The sequence below is a fragment of the Lissotriton vulgaris genome, chromosome 10 (assembly GCF_964263255.1).
Source record: "Lissotriton vulgaris chromosome 10, aLisVul1.2, whole genome shotgun sequence".
In the NCBI taxonomy this organism is placed as follows: domain Eukaryota; kingdom Metazoa; phylum Chordata; class Amphibia; order Caudata; family Salamandridae; genus Lissotriton; species Lissotriton vulgaris.
This window is the reverse complement of record NC_141698.1, coordinates 14,216,815-14,243,340: the sequence shown is the minus strand read 5'-3', so window position 1 is coordinate 14,243,340 and position 26,526 is coordinate 14,216,815. Positions and strand designations below refer to the sequence as shown.

The window sequence follows — 26,526 nt, the reverse complement described above, 5'->3', positions numbered from 1 at the left end:
CATCAACTGAGTAAAGTTAATGGCTCAGCACTGTTTGACAGCGTGGCCTGAGACCTCGGAGACGAGGCTTCCCCCCCCCGCCATAGCTTTGCCTAACCAAATACATCTGTCCTGTCGTAGCACTCCCTTTACAGCTGCCTTTCGGATTTTAAACCGCTCAAGTCCATGCTATATCTCCTGCCAGCTGACGCAACTGTAACTAGATTCTGTTCAGACATGACCAGGCTTTTCAATGTGTTTAATCCCCTCAGCCAAACCACCTGCTGTGTACTTTTTCAGTTGGCATTGTGCACCTCTCTGTTGTCCTCTGTGAAAGATAGTGGCTTTCCCACCCGTTTGGCATTTGCGGAATGCCTGGACTACTGCCATCCAGCAGGGTGAGGCCCTGCAGTTTCCTGGCCACCGTGGGCTATTTGTAGGCCTTACTGCTCAAACTATCGCACTCTTCATGATCCCAGAGTCCTTTTGCAAACTGGGAACGTGGAAATGAATGTACAACACAGCCAGTTAGGATGTACACATTCTTTGAACAGATGCTGGGTGGCTTCAGAGAAGGTTTAAAAAATGATAGTGCACGAGCTTGTAACACGTTAACTCTTCCCTTCTTCCTCCCTAAGGTGCCCATATCTCCATGTGCTAATGCAACTCGCAATTAGTATTTTTTGGTTGGTGTCTGTCTTGTCAGACGCTGACTCCATCGTACTAGAAAAGCTGGAATCATAGGAAAGTTCATAAGAGCCTGGCTTGACACAAATGGACCTCCAAGAATAGCACCAAAGGCCAAGGCATCCAGGGAGCGTACGGTCTACAAAGTGCCAGACTCGGATCCGGGCTCGGCTAGTGCCTGTATCTGTGACTGGTCAGTCAGAGCAGCTGCTGGGTATGTCTGAAGACAGTGTTTACTAAGATTCTTGGCACGTAACCAAAATACACATTTTCTTGTCATGCAAACCTAAAGGCAGCATTTGCTTATTTTTGGCTGGAGATTTGAGATCACAGCTGTCTGAGACCTTTTTGCTTAAAAAAAAATACATAGACTTGGGCTTTGTTTTCCTCTTTCTACCTTTTTCGGTCGAGGACCGGAAATGCTGGCTTTGCCAGCTTCCGGTAGGAGTCGTATGTTGTGTAGTAAGGCTTCAGAACCCGCCTCCCTGCACTGTCTCTCCCCATTGGCTGGCTTCCTAAAAGGAGGCCAGCCATTGGAGGAGAGATCAGTCACTCCAATGTAGCCCCGTCCTTTTCGGATTTGGGGGCGTGATTTTTTGCGTTCTTTAGACAGTGACGTTGTCCGTCACTCAGAACAGCAAAACACGCCCCCAAATGCGAAAATGACCATGCTTTCTCCGAGGCATTTCTGCTTTGCCTCGGAGAAAGACGGTGGTGGTTTCCAGAGCTGCTCTGAGCTGCTCTGCTCGTCCCCCCTTCCCTCCGCTTTCCTTCGTGCAGCTCTGTCCTTCCCTCCGCACGCAGCCCTTCTTCGTCCCGGTCCCGCTCCCCCCCCCCCCCCACTCTGCCCGCAGCTCCGTCGTCCTGCTCTGCCCCCTTCCCTCCGCCCGCAGCTCCGTCGTCCTGCTCTGCCCCCTTCCCTCCGCCCGCAGCTCCGTCGTCCTGCTCTGCCCCCCCTTCCCTCCGCCCGTATTTCTTTAGACTGTTGCTTGGGCTAGCACAGAAGCCTAGATTAGAGACATGGATATGCTGTGTGTGGCACTGCATGTGTCTTAGCAGTACACACTTTTCCAGTTGTCGAGCAAATACAATTAGGCCTGGAAACCCTTGTGCTGCGTCCTCAGATACTGGCTGCATCAGAAGCGAACAATGACGGACCATTTCTTCAGGAGGTAAATTGATTCACATTCACAAAATTAAAATTAGTAGTCGTTTGATTTGGTCTATATATAAACTGACATTTAAAGTGGCATTTTATTTTTGAGCTGGCATCCTGAGGGGAGGGTAGAGGAGGCTTTTAAAAATCTATCACGTTGCCACCTGCTAATGCATTCTAGCCAGGCTGGCAAAGCTCCGTCGTCCTGCTCTGCCCCCCCCCCCCCCCTTCCCTCCGCCCGCAGCTCCGTCGTCCTGCTCTGCCCCCCCTTCCCTCCGCCCGCAGCTCCGTCGTCCTGCTCTGCCCCCCCCCCTTCGCTCCGTCGTCCTGCTCTGCCCCCCCCTTCCCTCCGCCCGCAGCTCCGTCGTCCTGCTATGCCCCACTTCCCTCCGCCCGCAGCTCCGTCGTCCTGCTCTGCCCCCCCCTTCCCTCCGCCCGTATTTCTTTAGACTGTTGCTTGGGCTAGCACAGAAGCCTAGATTAGAGACATGGATATGCTGTGTGTGGCACTGCATGTGTCTTAGCAGTACACACTTTTCCAGTTGTCGAGCAAATACAATTAGGCCTGGAAACCCTTGTGCTGCGTCCTCAGATACTGGCTGCATCAGAAGCGAACAATGACGGACCATTTCTTCAGGAGGTAAATTGATTCACATTCACAAAATTAAAATTAGTAGTCGTTTGATTTGGTCTATATATAAACTGACATTTAAAGTGGCATTTTATTTTTGAGCTGGCATCCTGAGGGGAGGGAAGAGGAGGCTTTTAAAAATCTATCACGTTGCCACCTGCTAATGCATTCTAGCCAGGCTGGCAAAGCTACGGGCAGAAAGCTGCCAAGATCCTGCCAGGGTTACCCCTGATCCTAGCATGGGTACTGGCAGAGGCATACATTTGCAAGCTTGGTGGCATAACTAAGATCCACGATAACACATTCATCGAGGATGGACTCTGCGTGCATTGGCTGGCATGAGGAATGCTGGGATCTATATCAATCTACATAATTCTAATTTCCTTGATTGAGACTGGCTATAGTTATTCTAGCTGCCACGAGAGACTTTCTGAATGCCACCACAAACTGAAGCCCGCTAAACAGAGAAAACAATGAAATAATGAACTCCGGTTACAAATATTATCAAGCAACAACCATTTTAGGAGCTATAATAATGTTCACATTCAAAAGGTGACCTTTTCTTGACACATGGTGTGTAGTTGTTTACATGCTTCTAGCAGAGCTGCGAGTTAGGAAACAGTCTGACTTGGCATGTGGACTGTAAAGACCTACTCAAGCCAAACCCTGCGATGTGACCTTATGTTTGTATTTGTTGGCAGGTTTTGTTGGTGCCATTTGATGCACACTGGCTGCCTGTTAGCAAGCTCCTCTTCTTGTAAGTATGGGAGAGTGCAGTTATTGGTTGGGAGGTCACTGGGTTTACAGGTGACCTTAGGCAGGCCAGAGACTCAGAAGAGTGAGCCGAGCCATAAAGCTGGTATGTGGAGCGAGGATGACGCACGTCTGACTTTAATCGATTGTGCAGAAAAAGAATTGCTTTTCCAAAGGGATCACAATTTTCTGACATATGAAACTCTTGCATGTGCTATTTTGGCGATAATAAACCGCAGTCAGTAAAATTCTGTTTGAATGTTTTATGGCAATGGTTTTATGGGCCGGCCGTATGCACAATGGAGCAATGGGGTCCTTTCCATGTGGGCATTTCTTTTGATCTAGTTAGGAATTGTGTGCTCAACATTTCTGAAAATTTATAGCGATTTTCCCTGAAGGCCTCACACCTAATGATCTTCAAGTATAAAGAGAAATGTCCTGGAACAGAATACTACTCAAACACCTTCTCAATAACCTTCTCAGCGCTCAGCAGAAGAAAGCTAATCCTACAAATGTAATGCTTAAAATACCGTGGTGGAAAGGGACATGAGCGTAAAGATAAGGCATGGAGCGAGTATCGTAAATAAAGATAAACCTCCCGGAAAGGGAAACCCTGCCAAAAAAGGAGAGAGAGAGAGAACACCATAACTGCTGTGCAACAGGAATGCAGGAGAGAACACCATAACTGCTGTGCAACAGGAATGCAGGAGAAACCAAAGAAGGACAATCAGGTGAGAAAGTGGCTACCCCTCCATAGCTTCTACATCCAATATTTCTGTCAAATGCAGCTAGACACTTGGACCCAGACTACCTGGCCCAAACTTTTTTTGCTCCCTTGCGCAAGTGTGGGAGTATGACATGAGCTGCCACATCAACACACTAGTATATCCACTGTTAAAAACGGCAACCTAAATGGCATGCAGTGGAACCTTTAAAATGAAGATTGAGACAAGGGCAAAAAAAGTTGGGGTTAAATCAGATAGATTTTCATTGGTCAGACGTATGGCTGAATGAAAAATTAATACAGGCGCAAAAAAGAAGTACAAAAAGGGAAAGCTCAACAAAAAAGTTAGAAACACTAAGTAAAATATTTTGAAGTCCATGGAACGCTATGTAAAGGTACTATGAAGGCCAGGTGGTAAAACCAATCTCAGGAATGCTGCCAGAAGGATGTGCATGCTGGGACACAAATTCTCACAACTGCAATGTGGAATATGTTAAAAAGGGGAGGTGGTGACTACAGAACTTGTGATATCAATAAGCCGGCATGCATGAGTAAAAAAATGTTTTGGTTTCCGACATGAAAAAATAAAGATAAAATGGAAACTACGCACTCACACTCAACTTCTGGTAGCAGATTTGAGGGAAAGCTCAACAAGTTTCAGTACCCCGCACTACCTTCTTCATAGGTGAGGTGCCCGCCCAGTAGAGCGGGAGAGCCAAGAACAAGATTATTAATATAAAAAACCTCCCTGCCCAAAAGGCAGAAAAAAAATCCCCTGGGACCCCATGTAGTTGTTTTGAGAGTAACACTTCTCAGGCCGTACCTTACAAACAGGAGAAAACAAAATCCATATAAAATCATGAAGAATACGCAAAATTACTTGCATCAGTAGTTCTCAAACCCGCACAAACAACTAGGCATCAATCTTCTAACCTATTCTAGAACCTGCAATCATGATTGCCAGCTTCCGGTAGGAGTCGTATGTTGTGTAGTAAGGCTTCAGAACCCGCCTCCCTGCACTGTCTCTCCCCATTGGCTGGCTTCCTAAAAGGAGGCCCGCCATTGGAGGAGAGATCAGTCACTCCAATGTAGCCCCGTCCTTTTCGGATTTGGGGGCGTGATTTTTTGCGTTCTTTAGACAGTGACGTTGTCCGTCACTCAGAACAGCAAAACACGCCCCCAAATGCGAAAATGACCATGCTTTCTCCGAGGCATTTCTGCTTTGCCTCTGAGAAAGACGGTGGTGGTTTCCAGAGCTGCTCTGAGCTGCTCTGCTCGTCCCCCCTTCTCTCCGCTTTCCTTCGTCCAGCTCTGTCCTTCCCTCCGCCGCAGCTCCGTCCCCCTCCCCCTCCCCCATCCCTCCGCCCGTAGCCCTTCTTCGTCCCGGTCCCGCTCCCCCCCTCCCTCCGCCCTCAGCTCCTTCGTCCTGCTCTGCCCCCCCCCACTCTGCCCGCAGCTCCGTCGTCCTGCTCTGCCCCCCCTTCCCTCCGCCCGCAGCTCCGTCGTCCTGCTCTGCCCCCCTTCCCTCCGCCCGCAGCTCCGTCGTCCTGCTCTGCCCCCCCTTCCCTCCGCCCGCAGCTCAGTCGTCCTGCTCTGCCCCCCCTTCCCTCCGCCCGCAGCTCCGTCGTCCTGCTCTGCCCCCCTTCCCTCCGCCCGCAGCTCCGTCGTCCTGCTCTGCCCCCCCTTCCCTCCGCCCGCAGCTCCGTCGTCCTGCTCTGCCCCCCCTTCCCTCCGCCCGCAGCTCCGTCGTCCTGCTCTGCCCCCCCCTTCCCTCCGCCCGCAGCTCCGTCGTCCTGCTCTGCCCCCTCCTTCCCTCCCCCCGCAGCTCCGTCGTCCTGCTCTGCCCCCCCCTTCCCTCCGCCCGCAGCTCCGTCGTCCTGCTCTGCCCCCCCCTTGGAGTAATGTCATGCTAGCTGCTCTCAACTAAACACGTTCAAGAAAGTAGTTGCCAACACTGAGAAGTGTCCACTAAAAATGTTGAGTGAGTCGTCCTAGGGCGCCTACATATTTACTGCACAATTTTCGTAGAAGCCCCAGCACGAAGGTCCTGTCCAGATTTTTATATGTGGGGATGATAGTGGCCAAGCGGCTGGTTAGTAAGAGATGGAAAGCGCCTGACCCTCCTCCTGTGCAAGCTTGGCGCCACTCTATGCTTGCGTGGGCCATAGCGGAAAGTTTAGCAATTAGGCATGAGGAGACGCTAGGACTACGCAGTGTCCCCATTGCCAACCCCTGGCTGTGCTTGCTCCCCTGCCCCCTGGCTGTGCTTGCTCCCCTGCCCCCTGGCTGTGCTTGCCCCCCTGCTGTGCTTGCTCCCCTGCCCCCCTGGCTGTGCTGGCTCCCCTGCCCCCCTGGCTGTGCTGGCTCCCCTGCCCCCCTGGCTGTGCTGGCTCCCCTGCCCCCCTGGCTGTGCTGGCTCCCCTGCCCCCCTGGCTGTGCTGGCTCCCCTGCCCCCTGGCTGTGCTTGCTCCCCTGCCCCCTGGCTGTGCTTGCTCCCCTGCCCCCTGGCTGTGCTTGCTCCCCTGCCCCCTGGCTGTGCTTGCTCCCCCCGGCCCTGCTTGCTCCCCCCCGGCCCTGCTTGCTCCCCCCCGGCCCTGTGTGGGGGCTCTGTGTGTGTGTGTGGGTGGGGGCTCTGTGTGGGTGGGGGGCTCTGTGTGTGGGTGGGGGGCTCTGTGTGTGTGTGGGGGGCTCTGTGTGTGGGTGGGGGGCTCTGTGTGTGGGGGGCTCTGTGTGGGGGGTGCCTCTGTGTGTGGGGGTGGCTCTGTGTGTGTGTAAATGCAATAGGTCATGCATTTGCGAGCGATTAAGCTATTGGCAATGTAAATGACAATGCCATTTATTTATGATTTAAAAAAAAAGTCATGAGCAATGCCAATAGCTCTACCTTTAATAATGCCGAGACCATTGCATTGTAAATGCTTGTTTGTTTTCTGAGACTAGCCTCTTTCCGTCTTTGGTTTTAGACGGTGTCAGTCATGTCTTGGCGCATTCAGTAGAGTAATTACCTCTCACGTAATACTGTTGGCTGTTTGAGTGTATCTATCTTTCCTCTGCGCTTGAGGGCTTGCTTCGCACCTCAGGAGGGAGCTCTTTACATCTGCACCCTCTGCCGCTCCTGCTAGCTCCTTCTGTTTCTTTCGCCTCATTTGCTAATGCTGCATGGATTTACGCTAAAGCCAGACTAATTGGTTTTCACACTTCTGATTTTCGGGTTGCTGTGCCCCTTTTGCACTGAAAGGGTAACTGGGCATCCGTCCGTTCTTTTTTTCACCAATCACATGGAGATTATTGCAGGTCTCTTGCTCTTGTACTTTGCAACAAGACCCTTTGGCATCCAGGTTGGCTATTGGTGTCACTGGTTGGAAGTCACCGCATGCCACCAGTTGGTGTGGTGTATTTTTAATTTTGTTTTGTTATGGGTATGCTTTGTATCGGTGCAACAGCTCATTTTTCAACATGTAGTAGGATGGGTTCAAAGCGTAGTTCTCCCTCATTCTAGTAAGGTCATCAAATATGAGGGCTTTCCAAGCCATGCAGGAGTAGTCCTCTGCTGAAGTTTAACTTGCAGCAGATTGCACCAAACACTCCTGCCTTTCCATAGCACGGGCTAGCAGGCACCTGGCAGATTATTCCTTAATAAAATGGAAAGTGATGAAATTGCCTAGCCCTGCACCCCAAAGTACCTGCTGAATTACTACATCCAGTACATATCTTAGCCTTGGTGGTCCAGCGCGCACTGTAGTGGCCAGGCGGGAATGACTAGATTATGAATGCAAAAACTGCCTATCTGAAGAACTAAACTGGAGGACTCCTGTGCCGCTTAATAACATATGTTCTGGCATCGTGATAATATACCACGAAAAAATGACTCCACTAAGAAGCAAGGGTCAAAGGGAACATTTTCATAGACCTAAACCAGATTTAATCCCCAAATTCTATATATCATAACAACCAAGAAATCTGGTCGTCTGAAAAACATGCACACTAATAGGAAACAGACGTGGTCCTAACAGGAGCGAACTATATATAAACAGCTGAGAGACTAAAAATTCCTAATAGAGGGAAGATGAAACCAGGAATTCCATCAACTGCCCTTCGTGGCCAGTGTCCTCATTTGGAAATTCCAGCTTCCCTGTCGCATCACCATTCTTGAACCAGGGATGGAACTGGGAGTGTGAGCCAGATAGCCAGAAAACCATAAGGATCAATATACAATGACTACCAGCCTCATGTCAGAAGTACACAGACCTAGTCAAAGGTGCATTGCAAAAACAAATGTATCAGTGAAAATTTAAAAAGGACATGATACTGGTACGATGGGGAATAGCACTTCCTAATGTGGAATTGCACTACTGGGCGGCCCATCTCAAGCAGGTAAATTATTGGTTACACGCCCTACCCACCGTATCTGGGTGATAGACAGTGCTTGGAGCGCATGGGCCTGTTGAGTAATCTCTATAGCCGCTGCACACCCTCGGACCTAATCGGACCCACGCGACACTCTGTACAGCTCTGGTATAAGGCGCACAGGCGTCTCAAGTGCTCGGGACGATCACATTAATGACACCGCTGTGGGACTCCTACAGGTTGGGCTTCCTCCGTAACAGTACGGGGTTTCGCAACTGGGATAACATTGGGATTTCAGTGGTGGGTGACCTCTGGAAGGGTGGTAAGGTGGTTGAATTTTCCCACCTCCAAGCACAGTACGAGATGGCTCACAAAGAGAAGTTTTTAGATATCTCCCAATCAGACACGCACTCCAGTCGGTTATACCTACTGATACCGATTTACCTGAATCCTCCCCTCTGGAAGATAGACTTCTGACGGAACATATGCCCGATAGAGCTACTTCCCTAACCTACCGGAAATTGATAAATAACCTCCCTGATATGACATCCACACTAAGGTTGCAATGGGCCGGAGACGTGGGTGACTTTGAGTCTGAGTTGCAGGAGGCCCTTTTGTCCCCCCGAGAAACAACCGTACCCTCGAGGTTGCAACTGGTACAATTCAAAATATTGCACCGCACATATCATACTAGAACGACATTATTCAAGATAGGCTCCACCACACCTAAATATTGCTTGCGACACTGTGGGGAGGAGGGGACATTCTATCATACCATATGGGACTGTAAGCACGTAGCGGCATACTGGGCGGCAGTAATGCGTACCATTTCCCAGACTTTAGGAATTTCCCTGGTGCCCGAACCCCATCGTTGAATGTGTGGGAACCAAATGACTTGAATCACCATCAACAGAATTGGGTAATGTCGGGCATGATGATGGCTAAACGTAACGTTGCTTTATTATGGGGCTCAGAAGCACCGCCTACCCTCCGCAAGTGGTGTAAGGATATGGATGAAGCAATGGTAGCGGAGAAGTCGGTGTTTATACATCGAGGGTGCCCTAAGAAGTGGGCTTGGAATACGTTTCGTGGTAACATCTGTGAGCCTCCGAACTTGACAGAAGATGATAGTGCCTTGGACTGATACGGTCGGGTTATGTACAAATTCGTGATGCTGATTTGTCAATTCCTATATACTGTATATGTAACTTATGACGTGAACAAGGCTGCTTTGCTTTTCTGATCCACACATTGCATACTAATTCCTCTGTATGTTTTATTGCCCTATTTTGTCTTGTTAATAAAAATATTTTTTTAAAAAGGACATGATCGCAGACTCAACAATTTTATTATTGCCTACTGCCATGCCTATTAACCCCTTAACTGCTGCCAACGGTCGTCACTAGCACTACCTCCCCAGTGCTGCGCACGACCGTTGGCCGTCGAGCCAGCATTCGTTATTCGAACGTTCAGCACTGGGCGCTGAACGCTCGAAGCTCTGATGTTAAAAGGAATGCAAGCACGGCTAACGACAAATATGCCGCAGATCTTAGGTCGACTACTTTCTGCCAAATGGGTCCATGAACCCTGGGTTTCTTCAGGACCTTCTAACTCATAGCTACTGCAAAAACGTGATATAACACAAGCAAAACACAAAACGTGCAAAAAAATATGGCATTTGTCACCATTTACCAATACCTCTATACAGGATTGATGATTATCATGCCTATCCTGTGTAGGGGGAATAACCTCACCTCACCTGGCTCAGACTCTGGTATAAACGAGGCCCGCCCTCTCCGCCGGTGCCTCGGTCTTCCATCTGAAACTGGGGAAGGTGATAATATACCCTGGAACTAGAGTAAGATGACTCCAGGGGCTACTGAAGGAAGCGACCGAGAGTTGCAACCTCCCCATCTGCTCTGAAGGACGCTGTTGTTTTTGAAGAGGCTTTACTCACTGAGGTTATACCAAACAAAGGAGCGGCCTTGGTGCAGAGTACAACTTGCACCGAGACTGTAAAGGCCTCTGGCTGCGACCACTGAAGACTGAGGTGATGGGCACGAGGGTCTTACTTGAGATTAAGGTTCTCCGCTTCCTAGAGAAGAGACCGTAAGGATCGGTTTTGTTACATTTTCATAAGCCAAATCTTGCTGGGTCTTTTTTTATTTTTAACTGCTCTTTCTTCTGCTTCTCCTAGAGACCGGCCATCACTGAACAAATGAGCTCCCCAAAACTCGGACGTTGAACAGTTAACAAACCCTCCATGGGCAGTTAAACCCCACATAGGCAGTTAAACCCCACATGGTCAGTTGGGCAGTTAAACAGACCCCGCATGGGCAGTTAAACAGACCCCCCCCAATGGTCAGTAGCAAACCCCTCATGTGCATTCTTGAACAGATAACCAACGCTCATCAGTTGCCAAGTTACCCGAGCGATGTGCTTTGCTTCTGTGCATTTGTAGTGGATTTGACGGACTCTTTAATCCATTATTAAACTAAACCGGGGTGAGAGTTACTTCATTCTTAACAGTCTTTCTTTGTTCCTTAATACCACCAAGGTACATTCCCATTTGAATCACTAGAACATGTGACTGGCTTCTTTTTGTGCTTTCTCTTGCAGTGTCCAGTCTAGACTGACCATGGCTACTGCAGGAAATAGCAGCGTGAACCTCGCAGTCCTCTTTGACCTGCACCTCTGCTAGCTTATGCATGTGCTTGTGTGCCCATGTGTTGGCTTAGAGTGCCACAATCCCATGTTTTAATCTGGACGGTGTGTTTTAAGACTGGGAACTTCCATCTGCTCTTTCCTAGCATACCCTCCTAGCTCTGGTTTTGGATGCCAGTGACCATAAGACGATAACTATCTTACATTCTCTTGGATTTTGTCTGCAGAACGACATACACCGAGGGGCAACAACTATCTGTTGTGAAATCTACACATGTAGTTTTCGTGGGGACCATTAGCCTAGAACTGGCCAAATGACTTTTTGCAACATTTCGGGGCTCCATGTAATGACCTAGACCACGCAGTCTCCCCCATGTGCCATAGCACGTAGAGAACAAACTACTTTACAACCTACTTTGAAATTGCGCTGAGTCGTTCAGTAATTTATGGCCCCACTGCTGACCTCTAGCTTGATTGCTTTTCACAATTTTGTATCTTGATGGGGACAACTTAGCTACTCATCATGTCGAAGTCAATACTTAGAGTAGAGTTAGTAATTTTAAAACCTGTTAATTACTGCAAGTAGAAATGACACGACTTCCGAGTTAAGCTCTACACACAAAAAATGATTATATTTCTTATCAGTATTTTTAATATATGCGTCCTGCTTTTTGTGGTGAGATATCAACTGTACCCACTGTAAATAATGTTTTGCTTAGGTGCATGCCATAACTTTCATAGGAATCCACTGTGACTGACATTTCAGATATTATAAAAAAGTTCCTCTTTATCCCAGAAACTCACCCCAGACTTCAGCAACTTCTGCCTGAGGTATGGAACTCTAATCCTGTTGGGATATTTGTGAGGATTCCACAGGCATCCTTTAGGCAGTCCAGCAGTAGCATACTCCGTGCTGAGCACCATTTCCGCAGAGACAAAGGGAAAATTGGTGTGTTTCTAGTAGTGACTAGGAGAGCCTGTGGGCCAGGTCGATTTTCACTAGTTTGAGCTTCCTTTCAAGAGCAGCGCTGTGTTGTGCAGGCTTCTCGACGTTGGTCGCTGCTTTGGTGACACTTTGTCAGATTCAGAGCGCGATACTACTGAGGTGCTTCGGAGCCCTGTGTGACCTGAGAAGTACTTTAAGAAGCTGTGCGAGTATGTGTTTACCATGACTTCTTCAAGCATAAACCCAGAACTTTAATCCATTTCCGTGACGCAGTACACCATGCTTACAAGCTTTCTGCAACTAGTACAATTTCTCCAAAGTTTGCAGCTGGCTCATTGGTGCTCAGACTTGTTTGGTTAATACCTTTCTGAAGCCAGAAATATCCTCCCATCAACAATTCTACATGGTTACTGGTAACAAGCACAGCCTGACGCTCTCTAATCAAATGACTATTCTTCCCCTTCTCCAGTGGTCCATTATTCGACATTGGTCCTCCGACTTCATATCTCCCTAAAGCTTTTTTGCCAGCCCATGTCCTGAGCAAGCCTTGAAAGACAAAGTTTGAAACGCATCAACACATAGAAGAACAAGAAAATAAGACCTAGAGTTAAAAAAAAAAAAGAATTCTTTCAGAGGGTTGACATTTTATAAAACCAATGAAGCCCCTGGTTAAATTGACCCCATCCCGTTACTATTCAACATTGAAAGTGGGGACCTGAAAGCAATGTTGTACTTTCCCCAAGTTGAGACTCTACGGGGAGATAAGGAAAGGGACTGGTCGATCTATATTGTATTGTAGACTTGAATTCCCTGTGTGTTTTAACTACTTTTAAAAAAGGATCACACGCGTGAACAGTCGTTCACTTTGGTATCATGTAGTCTAACATTGCCCTACAGCGTGCTGTTGGCACTCTTTACATATAACTTTTGATGTCTATTAAGTGTCGATAATAATTGGTATTGTGCTCTATTCTAGTGTCTGTCAAATGGCTCAAAAAGTACCTATTGTTGAAAACTGACCACTCTGAAGAAAAGCATTAATAGCAGCGGTAGGTACACCTATTCTGTATAATATCGGTGGCACTTTGTGACAGTTCTTATCCTTATCCCAGGTATCCATGAACTCTACAGGATTCAAAACCGATAAGTTGTGAACTTTTAGTTCATAGACTGCCCTGAATCCTGAAGTCATGCCCTTCTCCGATCATAGCAGGTCAGCACGATGTGGTCACTGCAAGCCCGTCCGGTATTTTTTTAAGAATGGGATCCATAGTTCGATAGTTTTATACTGATGGATATGTTTGACATTGAGGGGAAAGCTACCAGTGTGCTGTCTCGGAGGCGTCTGTGTGAATCGAGTGGCACTGGTTGCATTGTATGGACCTGTAGAAGCTATATACCTGATGATTGATTGCTTAGAAAATGGCGCTCACTGCAGAACTGTCATTTTCAATGTTGTCCAAGTCGCAAACAAACCACAGAGGTGCAGTTGGTGGAAGGCCATAGTAACCAGATGCAATGAAGGCCCGAGAGAGACCAGAGTATCCTAGTGTGAGAACTGAGAACAAGCTGATGGGGTTTATACTCTATGCTTAGCCAGTAAACTGGGGAGACTAGCTTGGTTGGTGTAGAATCAAAACTGTGTCTGTACACCGATTAGGTAGTTATCGTCAAGTATGTTTTCATCATAGGTCCCAGTGACCCAGATCAGTACATTAATTTGCTTGAGCGCCCTGGAATAATTTTGGTCCTGCACCTCTAGTTGCTCCTCTAAAGTCACTCCACTGCTGTTCTCCAAATATCCCACTGTGGCTAACCCTGACTTGCTTTTTGGCAAGTTGGACTTTAAGGTAGAGGAGATACAAGGCTTGGGTTTTTTGTTTGTTTCTTTTTTCTTCCTTCAGATACTGATGTTAGGTGAGTGTGTCACTGAATTGGAGAAACATGACCGTTTGGAGTGCCATGTGGCATAGTTTTGTTTGGCAGATCAAGAATGTGTGGTAAATTGTTTCTTTTTTTACTGTAACAGTATTTGAAGTTTTTTCCTTTGAAGCACTTCTGATTGAGGCAGTCTAAAATGTTCCTTAGGCCACTGTGTGCTGGTGGTCTGTCTCATTTTTTTGGAGCTGATCAATGTGCTTGCCGCATTGGATTGGATTGCATTGACACACAAGTTTCTTCATTGTAGAGACTGACGGAAAGTGAGTTCAGTTGTCGTGTAGAGTGCATGGTGAATGCTCCGGTTTCCTCCTCTTCGAACAGGGCACAGTGATTGTAGGAAGGTGGATATCTGACTATATGGTTACCCCAACTTTTTGCCTAGTGTTTAGCTGGTTATTGACTTAGCCTGGGGCCCTGATTAGCAGGATCCCAGGCCAACTATCTGCTCTCTCTGTAAAATGGACTCCATGTACTTTAGGTACATATCCAATTGGGTATTAGGTTACCTTGTGAGCCCCTGTATAGTGCACCATAGGTACCCAGGGCATAGGTACATCCAAGGCCTACCAGGGGCTGCAGCATGTATTATGCCACCCCTGGCTGGCCATCCAAACTGACACCACAGGCTGATCACTCAGCTGGGGCAAGGTCGTGTAATCACCCCTTGCTTAGGTATAGTATTGCTATACCTACCATTATATATAGACACATATATACCTATAAGTCAATCCTATGGCACGCCTTAACAATCCTGAAGGCAGAGTGCTTGGTTTTATGTGAGATGGTGCTCTAGCATGAGCTGAGCCTGTCTGCAGCTTTCGGAACCATGTCCTTCTAGCTGTTCTATGATATAGCCATACCATATACTCTTAAGTGCATTATAACCCTCGCGGTTAATGCTAACTTTGGTTGGGCTTTATCAAAACACGTCGTGTAAGGTGTCATGCGCTTTGGAATACTACCCCCCCCCCCCCCCCCCTGCCAGTCCTGGCAGCGGGGGTAGCATTCCACCCTTCTGGAGGGAGACGTGTAGTTGTACCTTTACCCGGTTAAAGTTAAACAGAGCTGCAGCATCACAAAATGGATGCTGCTGCCACAGACACGAGTCTGACCTCCTGCTGCTGGACGAAACTCCGGCAAGGGAGGCCTGGACAATAGGTTTCCTGCCTTGGTAGGTGCGAGCACCTCCCCAGACAGGCTATAGTGTATTGGGGCAGGGTGGGTTGAAAGAAATTAGACACTGCCTGGGGCACACAAGGTGCTCCATGCATAGCCCGGTTCAAACCAGTTTCTGGGGCACTCCAGCCCCAGCTCTGGCACGAAACTGGACAAAGAGAAAGGGGTGTAACCACCCCCTTAGGTTCCACCCATAGGATGGACCTAGCAGGTAATGCAGCCCCTTAGATTAGTATAAAGTTAGGAGCTGTGTCTAGAGACATTAGATTATCCTGGAAAGAAACTCTGAAACGAACATTTGGACCTTTGACGTTCCATTTCGACTGGAAGACTGAAGACATCTCCCTAGTGGTCAAGGAGTGACCACCCTGTGCAAACAGGCACCACCAGTAACTTGCCGGTTTGCTTTGTTGACGCTCCTGTCGGAACCCGAAGATTTAGCGACGCAGCCTCTGGACTTCCAGACTTCTCTGACTCCGATCCACATCCACAGCAAAGCTGAGACCCGTGGCGGACACAAGAGACGTGGGACTGGACAACCTGCAGTACCTGCTTTTTGCTAATTGTGCAGCTTCTGAGGCGTTCTCGAAGCTGTGCATTGGGATTTGAGAAGCCCCAACCTCGAGCAGTAAGTGCACTGAAGCTCAGCACTCCACGAGTGCCGCGTGGAGCCTGCGCCTGCATTTCTCCTCGACGCGTCTTCGTGGTTGCTAGCCCGTTGGCTAGTGACCCTCCTGAAGACATCCTATCGACACAAAACTGCTTGCCTGGTTGCTCTGGGCTTGCTCCTGCTTTCCTGTAAAAGGGAAGCTCCTCAGACTTTGCTGGTCTGAACAAGAAGCCGATCTTCCTTGTCTGCGTGGATTGCCTTTGCCAAGGCAATTTGACTCCGATCCGGAAGCCAACACCGCCAACAGCTAGATCCTTCGTGGGACAGTCCGTATCCAGCTCCTGGTCGTCGTTGACTCCTCCTGGTCCACGTGGCTGCAGAGACAAGCTTCACATCTTCACCTGACATCACCTGGTTCCTTCCTGGTTACTTCCTGGTCACTGGCTAGTGACCCAGACTGTCCCCTCTGCTTTCATGTTCTTCACTGCTTGGATCCACCAGGACATCTTCCTCCTGGTCGCCTGCAGCATCTTTTTGCAGCTCTCCATAGGATTCGAAGACGAAACCCGACACGAAAGAACACCTATGCACCCGGCTTCCCTGGGTGAGGTAACTGGAGTACTCCAGTGCTCCTGTGGGTAATAACTATCCAAGTGTCTTAGTTTAACTGGGTTTTCCCGTAGTCCATCCGGAAGTGTCCGAAATCAACTACTTTGTAACTTTTACGTTCCCATTGAAAGTCTATGGTAACTCGTGTGTGTGTGTTTAGACACTGCACACGCATCCTGTGGGACTCCTACTCCCTAACCTTTGGTTGATGAGTGTAGCCCCAGCAATTCCCTAGGCTCAAGGCCTATTCACCTTTCCTGAAGTGGTTCTTATACCACTTACTTAGTATATGGTTTGTGAGGCCCCTAGGGCAGAATTGTATTTGTGCAACTTATAGTATGCTTATGTAGTAACTTGTGCTGTATCTCGAACTCTGACCTCATAAAGAGTGCAGAGGGGTTGTGTTAGTAATAAATACATATATATTTGATATATACCTTGTGTGGTGTCCTTTCATTTGGTATTCAAGGGATTATAATTGGTAAAACGATTGGCTTCACATGCTCTCTGAAGTTTTAGCCTAAGACTGCTGGTCCATGCTACCCCTAGGATAGCTGGTCTATAAGGTTGACTTTACAACCATCACCATAAGGGTTGTTTGGACTGATAGAGGGTGCCCACTTGAATAGTGGACATCACATATCAGGCCAACTTCTCACAGTGATCATGGAAAATAGGACGTAGAGGGAGCAGGGTCAGGTGATCAGGTGACGGTGGTCCTTAAGGGAGTAGGGCTGTGCAATCCGGTGAGGGAGAATGCAATGGGAGCAGGGCCAAATGTTCAGGTAAGGAAGGACTTAGTGGACAGACCTTTAGACCTTGGCTCTGGCGGTGATCATTTCTGGTATGAGGAGTTATGACAGTCAGGTCACACCATTGATTTAATTTGAAATTGAGCTATCTTAGGTCAATCTTTGAGCCATTCTTCCTCGCATGATCACCTGGCTCTGCTCCCACTTCTTCTCCCTCTGCCTCATTCTTCAAGGTTTGCCCTGGTGCAGATATTGCCATGAGTGAAGTCTGGGTCTCTGATGGAGCTCATGGCCATTCCTGTGTTGATGTGATAGGAAGTTTTCATGGTCTTCGTTCCTCCGTGTACCCACAATGTTTATCTTGAAAAGGAATCCGAGATTGTCTTTCAGAATGAGGAGTAAATGTTAATCTTTCTGAAAATTGTTGATTCATAAGTGTTCTACTACAATCTTCCACGCTCGGGGCAAAGTCTTGAATTGCGTATGAGCTGATAAGAGCTTATCTGACCTGAGAGGAGCTGCTTGAGGTCACCGAGATAGTCTGTTGCTTTGCACCACGAGTACCATGCTCCGATATCGGGGAGTATAGATACATCTGTCACAAGTGACTGGAGTAAGGTTAGTCTTGCATATCTTTGTGCAGATCTCTTTTAACAACAGTACTTTGGATTTTGCAGAGACTAACCTTGTCCATGCAGCACATTCCAATTGAAGGAAAACCTTAAGGGACACAATACCAGCCCATGTACCTGAAACATAACCCTTCTTTGAAAGATGACCGTCACTTCCAGTGAAGAGCACTTTTCAAGCCTCAAGGCGGAAATGAGAATCTTGGGCTTTCCTAAAGCACAGGTCGCAAAAGTTCCCACCCGCTTCCCAGCTCCACCAAGCATCGAAGTATTGGGTTGCTGGGGGGGGGGGGGCACTTTATGATGTACCCCACAAAACACCAGTGGGAGCAGGAAAGATAATGCAACGGGTGAGCAAGAAAGTGTATAATCTCTGTGCCCCAAACCCCATCAGACAGCTGTCTTGAGTAATTTCACCTCATACTGATGGGGCAAACAGCCGCATGTCTCACTCGGCTTCACTGGTTCCAAGACGTGATGTCTAGACTTACAAACTTAACAGCATGTTTGCACAGTGCATGTGCACCTCAGGGGGGTATGGCACAAATATCCAGTGATTGTTGCCCAGTGAAGCTGTTTGCTGTTAGTTGAAAGGCGAGCTGCCACTTTGGGATTCTGACTCGTCACCTAGGGATTAAACACAGACCCTACAGTGGTTGCATCACTCCACCGAATCATAAGCCCTGACTTTCATGAATTTCGTAGCCAAAGATACTCGGGCATTAAAAATATGTTGCCCTATTTGGATCTTAGTTTGATTTAGATGGGCTGCTTTGAAAGAGTTCTACACAATTAGTTGAAATTACTCCTCGCAGTTCAGTAAAGTTCGTTTTTGTTGCATTTCTTTATGCTGGGGAAGAGGGGGTCCAAGCTTTTTCTGAATAGAAGCTTTATTAAGGGTTGGTTCCAGCTCAACAGGTAAAAAAGGCTGTTTTTTGTTTTTGTTTTGTTTTTTACTATATTCTCATTTGGAAAAGACAAACCCACAACTTGGCATCCAAGAGGTCTGAGAACAAAGAATAACTCATTATAATAGGTTTATATTTACTCAAAGATGACAGTTGAGGGTGTGCTAGATTTTTGAGGTGCATGCTTCCACAGCCAGCTGAGCTAGTGTTAGTTACTTTGATTAAGTGTATGCTACTGGTATTTTTTTTCCCTTGAGCTTGTTGTGCCTCAGTTTGTTCACAAAATGTGTGGCAGAGGTCACTGATTTAATAAAGGCAAAAAGCCCACTGGGTTCTAGAGTTAGAACATTTGCCCTCTTAAGTATCTATCAAAGTGGACGGAAGCTTATGATCAGAGGGCATTTTGACTTGACTCTGACACAGAAGGAAACTTACTTAAGAATCTGAGCTATCTATGATCTTCTGGATCGGGGGTTGGAGGTGAGCCAGCCCTCTCTCATCTAGATTGCAACCAGATTGGAAGATCCAGTTTCCGTTCCTTTATCTGCTGGGGATAAGGGTATCTGGCATCTTCCATCATCGGGAGTAAAGCAGAGAGTTCAGTACAAAGAACACAGTCTTCTAGGTCCACCGTTCAACTCTTGCTTCGAGTTTAGTGGTTCCTCCTGAGATTCCTTGTAGAAGTAGCTTTGCTTCAGCAGATGGATTATGACCTGGCTGGTTCGGCTACAGACCGACCAGATATATGGTTTCCGAATGGGTGAAATCCTTCTCCACACTGGCAGATGTGCATCACTCGCATTTACCAGAGCTAACTGAGGTTTGTAGGGTTGCAGCTTGGAGTTGAGCCCACGTCAGTAGCGGCTATACCTAAGGGGCACCTGGGCATCTACCCATTGCCTTGCTCTGCCATTACTGCTCGCCATATAACTGCTTTTTTATGAAAACAAACTACCTCACGAATCGTTTGCATGTAAAACGTTGTAATATTACCTTACCAGCAGAAGAGGGCTCCACTAGTGATGTTGCACATGTCAGATGGGGTGTGTCACAGCCCGGCCTCACACATACACAATATACATCACACAGTCCAGCATGTTGGATAATGGAACTTAAGGGCTTTAAAAAATATATATATATATCTACGTTTTATATAGCGCTAACACGACCCAAAGGTATTAGAGCGCTTTACATGAGCACCAGATGCGTTGCATTCATTTTTGTTGGGCACAGGGAGATTACGTGATTTGCCCAGAATCACAGGATGTTGAGCGTCCCTGCCAAGACTCGAACCCAGTTCCCCAGCTTTGAGTCCGACGCTCGAGCTTTTAGGCCACATCCGATCCCTTGTCAATCGAAAGCCCTCTTGCCCCATCAGAAGCTGGAATAGAAAAAAAGGTCAACCCGGTGTCTACCCCGCTACCTTCCACCCTATTTCAACTTTTGATTGGGTGGAAGTTCATGGGTCTGTGTCTAGCTGCTGGAGACAGACTGGAGTCAGAAGTTGTGGGCCTACCACAGATAACTTTTAGTCCTTAAAGGTTTCTGTGCTGGGAGTGCATGTGTGTGGCTGTGTGTGTGCCTGCAACTGTATGTGTTTGCTGGTCTGCTTGTGTGCAATCTGAAACTCTGGCCTGGGTACTGACCAGGCCCGAGGCAGAGTGTTGGATCGTGCTTTTGGGCTCTACCACTTTCATAATCCACCTGCCGCCACTGGTCCATATGTTGATTTTGATACCGGGGCTGGTGTCGGGTTTGCGAGTGCAAAAAACAAAATGATGGAAGGAATGCTTAAAATAACCTTAGCCACTGGTGATCACTTGTGCCGCATTCCAGTACATCGTTTATCCCCCTAGTGTGCTATTTTAGGATGCAACACGTCTTATTCAAATCCGTCTTAGTCCTGCTCCAGTAGGATCATTCCAGCTTGCACTGCCAGGCCAGGCCTCCTCCAGATGAGAACACAAGCAACCACAGACCAGTTTCGACCTACTCTGGTCTCGTCAGTGCGGTACATCTGGAGTCCTGTAGCACAGGGAGCAAGCAAGGAAGCCCTGTCTGGGCACAACTGTTGCACATTGGTCGAAAAAGTGTGAAAACAAGAAGATGGTGGCTGGGGTTACTAAAGAGCTCCTTCATTAGAATGGCATTGTTTATAGCGCTTCCCAGCTCTCCCTCTGTGCGCTGTGGTGCTGTGCATCTATGGAAAGCAGCGAGCCCATTCGGTTTCACCTCTTGGTTCGCCACTCACAAATTACAGACAGGAGTTAGAGACAGAAAAATAGCTGAACCGACGCCATCAGGTTCTCGCCCCTATTAAAAAAATCATTTAATTTTCATCTTTATTTAATTTTTGGTACATTTTATCCCTCCACTAAAATTCAACATTTATGTAAATCTGACATACGCCGCTGCGTCTTTGGGGAAAAAAGCAAAAGAAATGTGTCCAAACGTGGTACTGGTGCACCACCCGGTGGTAGGAATCGAGACTGCACCCGACTGTGAAACGTTCGTCCGTTCTCTGTGCGCCCCCCCCTCCCCGCACGCTTACTTGTATAGTGGTCCAATTTGCAAACGTGCTGGATATTCTCTGGTATGCTCCACTTAAATATGTTTGAGGCATCTTTTTTTCTTTCAGACTGGTCTAAGAGCCAGAAGCCAAGTTTCATCGACATGCTAACTTTCACACTGCAACAGTTTATTTGGTAAATTCTGCAGATAAAAGATTGTGACAAATCCACAATTATGTGGGAAAACACAGCGGCCGCACAATCTCATAATTGCAGTGGCCCTGACCGTATCACTTCATAGAAAAGCACCATAAAATATTGTCCAATCAAATAGATCTTGCATAGGCGAGCTTATGCCAAAAAGGGATGCCATACGAACCCAACAATGTCTCGCTTTGTTGCGTCTTGGATGTCGAGGCTAAAGCCTACAGAAAACAGAGCCTTGGGCCTGTGATGATCATTTTTCTAAGTTTTATTTCTCACTGGTTTCCCGATTCTTCTGGTTTCGTTGACTGGGGGTTCCTACTACTCACTATGGTAAAGCAGCCCTCTTCTTGCGGTTGTGGCCCCAGTACGCTTGTTTTCTGTCGACTGTATCTCACTTATTCTGTACATGGCTAAAGTACTTGCAGCACATGTGGCAAGCTGTATTATTTTATTTTGGATTAATTCTTGTTAAAAAAGGAAACAAATTTTCTTCTCACCAAGCCAGTGTCAAACCAGATCACTCCACTGTCAGTCATCCTGTCGGTGGTGGATGAGCTAGCTATGGGGGGACTGCTGACAAAGGTACCATCCATGCTCTGGTGTTGCCTGATCTCTCTACTGCCTTTGAACCCGTCGACCGTAGGGTTCTGGTGCACCGTGTTGTAGCTGCAGGCCTCCTAGGCATCGCTCAGGAATGGGTCATCTCCTTCCTGAAGGATGGCTTGCAATCATCAAAGATCCCCCTCCTTTCATTATCAAAAGGTTGTCAGTCTGTGGAGTCCCTCAGGGATTGTCCCTTTCCCCTTATCTTTTTAGGTCTCGGCTGGCGAAAGCAGTGCGCATGCGCTGCTCTCGTCATACGAGAGCTTCTTGGAATCGATACAAATTCCAAAGCTCTCGGAGGCGGAGTTGAATCCCTGGCCATCTTTTTAATTGGTTTGTGTCATCTTGCATGCAAAACGCTGGCCTGTCATTGTAAAGGAGTCTTCTTAGTCCCTCCTTGTTGCCGCCCTTGTCTCCTGTACTGCAGACATGCCTGGAACGGGAGGCGTGCGTGGGGCTGGCAGCCGTGTAAACTCCAGGAGAGTGTCGGCGCTGCGTCCACTGTCACTGCAGCTTGTGTGGTCGTCCTGCATGGGGTCAGCACTGCAAAGCTTCAACGAGGGCCAGCAGATGTCCAGATGTTTCCAGAGGCGTATCTGCCACTGGTGCATCCGGTGCAGTGGCACCGGCACCCACAGGCTTGTGGTGCCCACTGAACTCTGGGCATTGCTGTTATTTCGAATTCAAGCAGCAGCCAGGGAGGGGACCCAGTTCCTTCATGCAGACGGTGCGGTGCTTGGACTGCACGCTCTCAGCATGGTCGCTGCTGCACCGGGCAGCCACCAAAACACCGGTCACCTCCACATGCCAAGCCTGGGAGGGTAACATGGGGGTGTTACTTCATCTCTCACTTGACGCCATTAGAGGTTCACCAAATTTGCATGCAGGAATCCATCATTAGAGAGGATGTGGCTTACCAGTTGGAGTGGCTGACTTTGAATTTGGGGAACCGGGTTTGAGTCTGACAGGAGTCTCCAGCATTTTGTGAATCTGTGAAAATCACAATCTCGCTGTGCCTAAAATGTTTTTTAAAAAATGAATGTGTCCGTCTGTAATGCAACTGGTGGTCATGTAAAGCGCTCGGATACCTTCAGGTAGAGTACGCACTATATAAAACTGCACACACGCAAAAAAGAACCTTGCCATTAGGTTGGTAAAATTTCCTGTTCACTAGTTACAAGAGGTCTGGTCAGCTACAGCTGAGAGTCCAGTTGCATCTTGGCTCTTGTTTTTGGTGGTCTCTGAGCTGCTTTTAGGGCTAAGGGCTAGCATGTAACTCCATGAAACCCTGCGTTTAATTCATACTGTGTAGACTCGTTTGTTCTAACGTTTTCCTTAGATTGAAGACTCCTTCCCCACTCCCCTAAACCCAATGGAAAAGGCTGGGCTCACTCGACGACGCTCACAAGCGCAGCGCAGTGTTGTGCTGATTTTTATTATTTTTTGTTAAAACTGGTTTTGATTGTAAGATTGTACATCGGAAGCAGAGGATTTGATGCCTGGGATTGTTTATGGACAAATTAGGGGTAGGGGACTATGCTTACAAATATGATTCTTCTTAGTTAAAGCCTGGTGGAACCTTTACAGTAACTCCACCTTCATACACACACATGCTGTGGCTGCACCACCTCTCCTAGGTCATCTATCATGGTCACTTCCCTGCTCACCACTAATCCACTGAGAAATCCTCTCTATAAAACTCAGCTCCCAAAACTCCACGATGATTCCACTCTCAATACCGTTCCCAGCGCTCCCTATGACTTGCTCTACATCATTTTATTTAAACGTTGTAAAATATGGTAGTATAAATTGATCTATACCTAGAAGGGTAATTCGAAAGACACCAGCAAATGAACAACATGGATCCCACCCTCCGACCTAACAGTTCGACTGGAAGCTTCTCCCAATGACTGAAGGGATTTCCAGGTTGCACCATATCGCACAACTCGCAGCTACCATGTCCTCTCATCCTAGGTCCAATAGATGGGCACAAATGCAGCCCGGATATCTCTGGGCAGTGGGGCATGGTGGAATTTCTTTCAGGTAATCTCCCCTGGTTCCTGGCGGCTGGTGAGCTCAAGTAACCAGTCCTTTACATTATGCTTACGCTTCCCACACCAGTGGACAGCAATGCAAAGTTTCACGGTCAGAAAGGCAAGTGACACTAGATTCCTGGGACTTTTAGGGACTCCATACTAATCCCAGCTACAATTACAATTTGGTCCCTGGGGCTCGATACCCTTCTCATTCTCTCAATCTCCTTCCATAATCGTTGTACCTTGGGGTGGTTCCAGGATATGAAGTCACCTTCCTCACCTCCACACCTAACAAACTAGCTTGAGGAGCCAGGAACAATTACACGCCGTCTGGCTGGCCTGTATTATATCTCATGGAGCTAGTTGGTATTCAAGGGTTTGTGCATACAAGCAAGATCCTCTGTCTGCCTTAGTTAGACCATTACTGATCATGGATCTGTGTAGAGGCTACAGCACTTCGCCTGGCCCTGCAATTTCTCCCAGTTGGCATAGCACGGTCTTCTATAAGGTTCCCACAAATTTCCCTTCCTCCTCATATTTATAACCATATCCAGACCATCAAATGCAGCAGGCTGATCAAGGAAGTTATCCTCACAAACATATGTTTGTGTTGCTAGAACCTTCATGAAAGTTTGATAACATTCTTATGATAGGTTATTCATGAAAGTTTGATAACATTTGGATGATAGGTTATCAGGCCCCTGGGGCCTAGGACTTGAACAGACCCATCTGCCCTGTCAATCTCTTCAACAGACCATGTACTACGCAAATGATCCCTAAGCTCCCCCTCAAATTGATCCAGGTTACAGATGTCACCCAGTGAAGCATCCGAATGAGCTGTGTACAGCATCTTATAGCAGGCAAACAACACATTTATTTATATATGTGTAACTAGTCACTAGTTCACCCATTTAGTCTCTCACTGTGTCAATGGCTGGGAATCCCCTTGTAGGCCTCAACATTTTTTATTTTATATTTTATTTTTGAAGTTTTGTATAGCGCTAGCTGGACCCAAGGGTATCGGAGCGCTTCACAGCAGGTACAGTTATGAGCAATTTTTTTGCAAAGACAAACATCTGCAAGTTGCCGACTTACGGGCATTCACAAAGTTAGAATACAGATCTTCAGGCTGCGGGGTATCATCAAAAGGAGTTAGTTGTCTTTCCTAGAGTCAATTGTGTAATTGACGCTGTGGTCCAGAGCGCTCAAGGAAGAGTGCCTCGAGAAGGATCTTGAATTTCGGGAAGATGGTGGTCGTTCTGATGTGGGGGCGGAATGGAGTTCCAGATCTTAGGGGCATTACCCGCAAAGGATTTGTTTGCGGTTTTTAGTTTCCGAGATTTCATTGGATGAGTAGAAGTGTGTCGGAACTTCTGAGGTTTCTGGACTGGCCAGCCCTTTTGAGTTTATCGGCCAGGTATTCTGGTTTACCAGTGTGCAAGGCTTAATGCGTGAGACAAGCTGTGCGGAAGCTGGCTCGTTGGTCAATAGGGAGCTACTTCAGTTTCTTGAGTGCCGGGGAAATGTGTTCGAATTTCTTAGTTCCTTTGACCATTCATGCAGCGGCATTGAGTGTTGTGGTCAGGGGACCTAGGTGGGATTTTGCTGTCCCGGTCAGTGCTGCGATTCCGTAATCAATTATGGAGAGCACCAGTGCCTGGGTGGCTCGTTTAAGATCCTTCGGGGAGAGGAAGGGTTTTATTTTGTATAGTAGTTTCAGATTTAGGAATGTACTTTTAGCGGCTTTAGGTCTTACTAAGACGCCCCCCCAATCATACCTGCACTCAGCAGCACCACAACCTTGTAGATTGCAACTCACTTGGAGATATTGTGAAATTTCATCCATGAACGCTTGATTACTGCTAATGTTTTTGTATCACCAGAACATTAGAACCGTGACACCAAGGATTTTAATTTTGTTTCTAGGGTGGCCATTTGTCTCTGCAGGGACATAAGTGCACATTCTCTTTTGCGATGCACATCCCCCACACCTTGAAAGCATTTGTTTTTACAAAGACTGTGTACGGTTCCTTTGTAGAAGTGAAAAAATTCAGGTCTGTGGAATAACCTCCTTTTGGAGAAAGTGCTCTTACACACCCCAAAGGGTGTCATGCTTCATCATTCTGGCATGCTCCTTGTCGGTATGGTGCTGCAATGACCGACGGGCACCTGGAAAGGGATTCTTTGGCGGAGATCTTTTTGATGAAGCCGTTAGCTGTGTGTGGGTGCGTGGAATGAAGTGAGTAGTGTAGTACAGTAAAGGACAGTGCGCTAAAATAGGTTTAGGAAAGCCCTATTGGATACATTTATGTTCATGGGATTTACTAACCGAACTAAAAACAGTGTGGCCCTATCTGGATACAATATCCTATAGGGCAGGTGTATGATGTAAGAAGGTCGACATGTTTCATGCCATTGTTGGCCCCTAAGGGGTCTCTCTGCAATTCTTCAGGATCAGCTAATTAAGAAAATATCCGAACTCTTACACTGCTGCCAGGCTGGAGCTTTTAAGTGTGAAGAAAGGCTCTAGTTAACAGCCTAGCGGGTTAATACAGGGTACGTATTTACCTTGTATTCGACCTGAAAGAGAAAGCAACAAAAGAAAACCATAGTAGAACAAGCATTGAAAATGCAATAGGTCTCGCCTTTGATTAAGTT

At 47.5% G+C, this 26,526-nt stretch overlaps 1 protein-coding gene across 4 annotated transcripts in view; it reads left to right on the top strand.

Annotated features, from left to right (window-relative positions):
- Nucleotides 1-26,526, top strand: part of BCAP31 (B cell receptor associated protein 31) — a 164,279-nt gene that overhangs the window by 86,621 nt on the left and 51,132 nt on the right. The window lies entirely within an intron of this gene.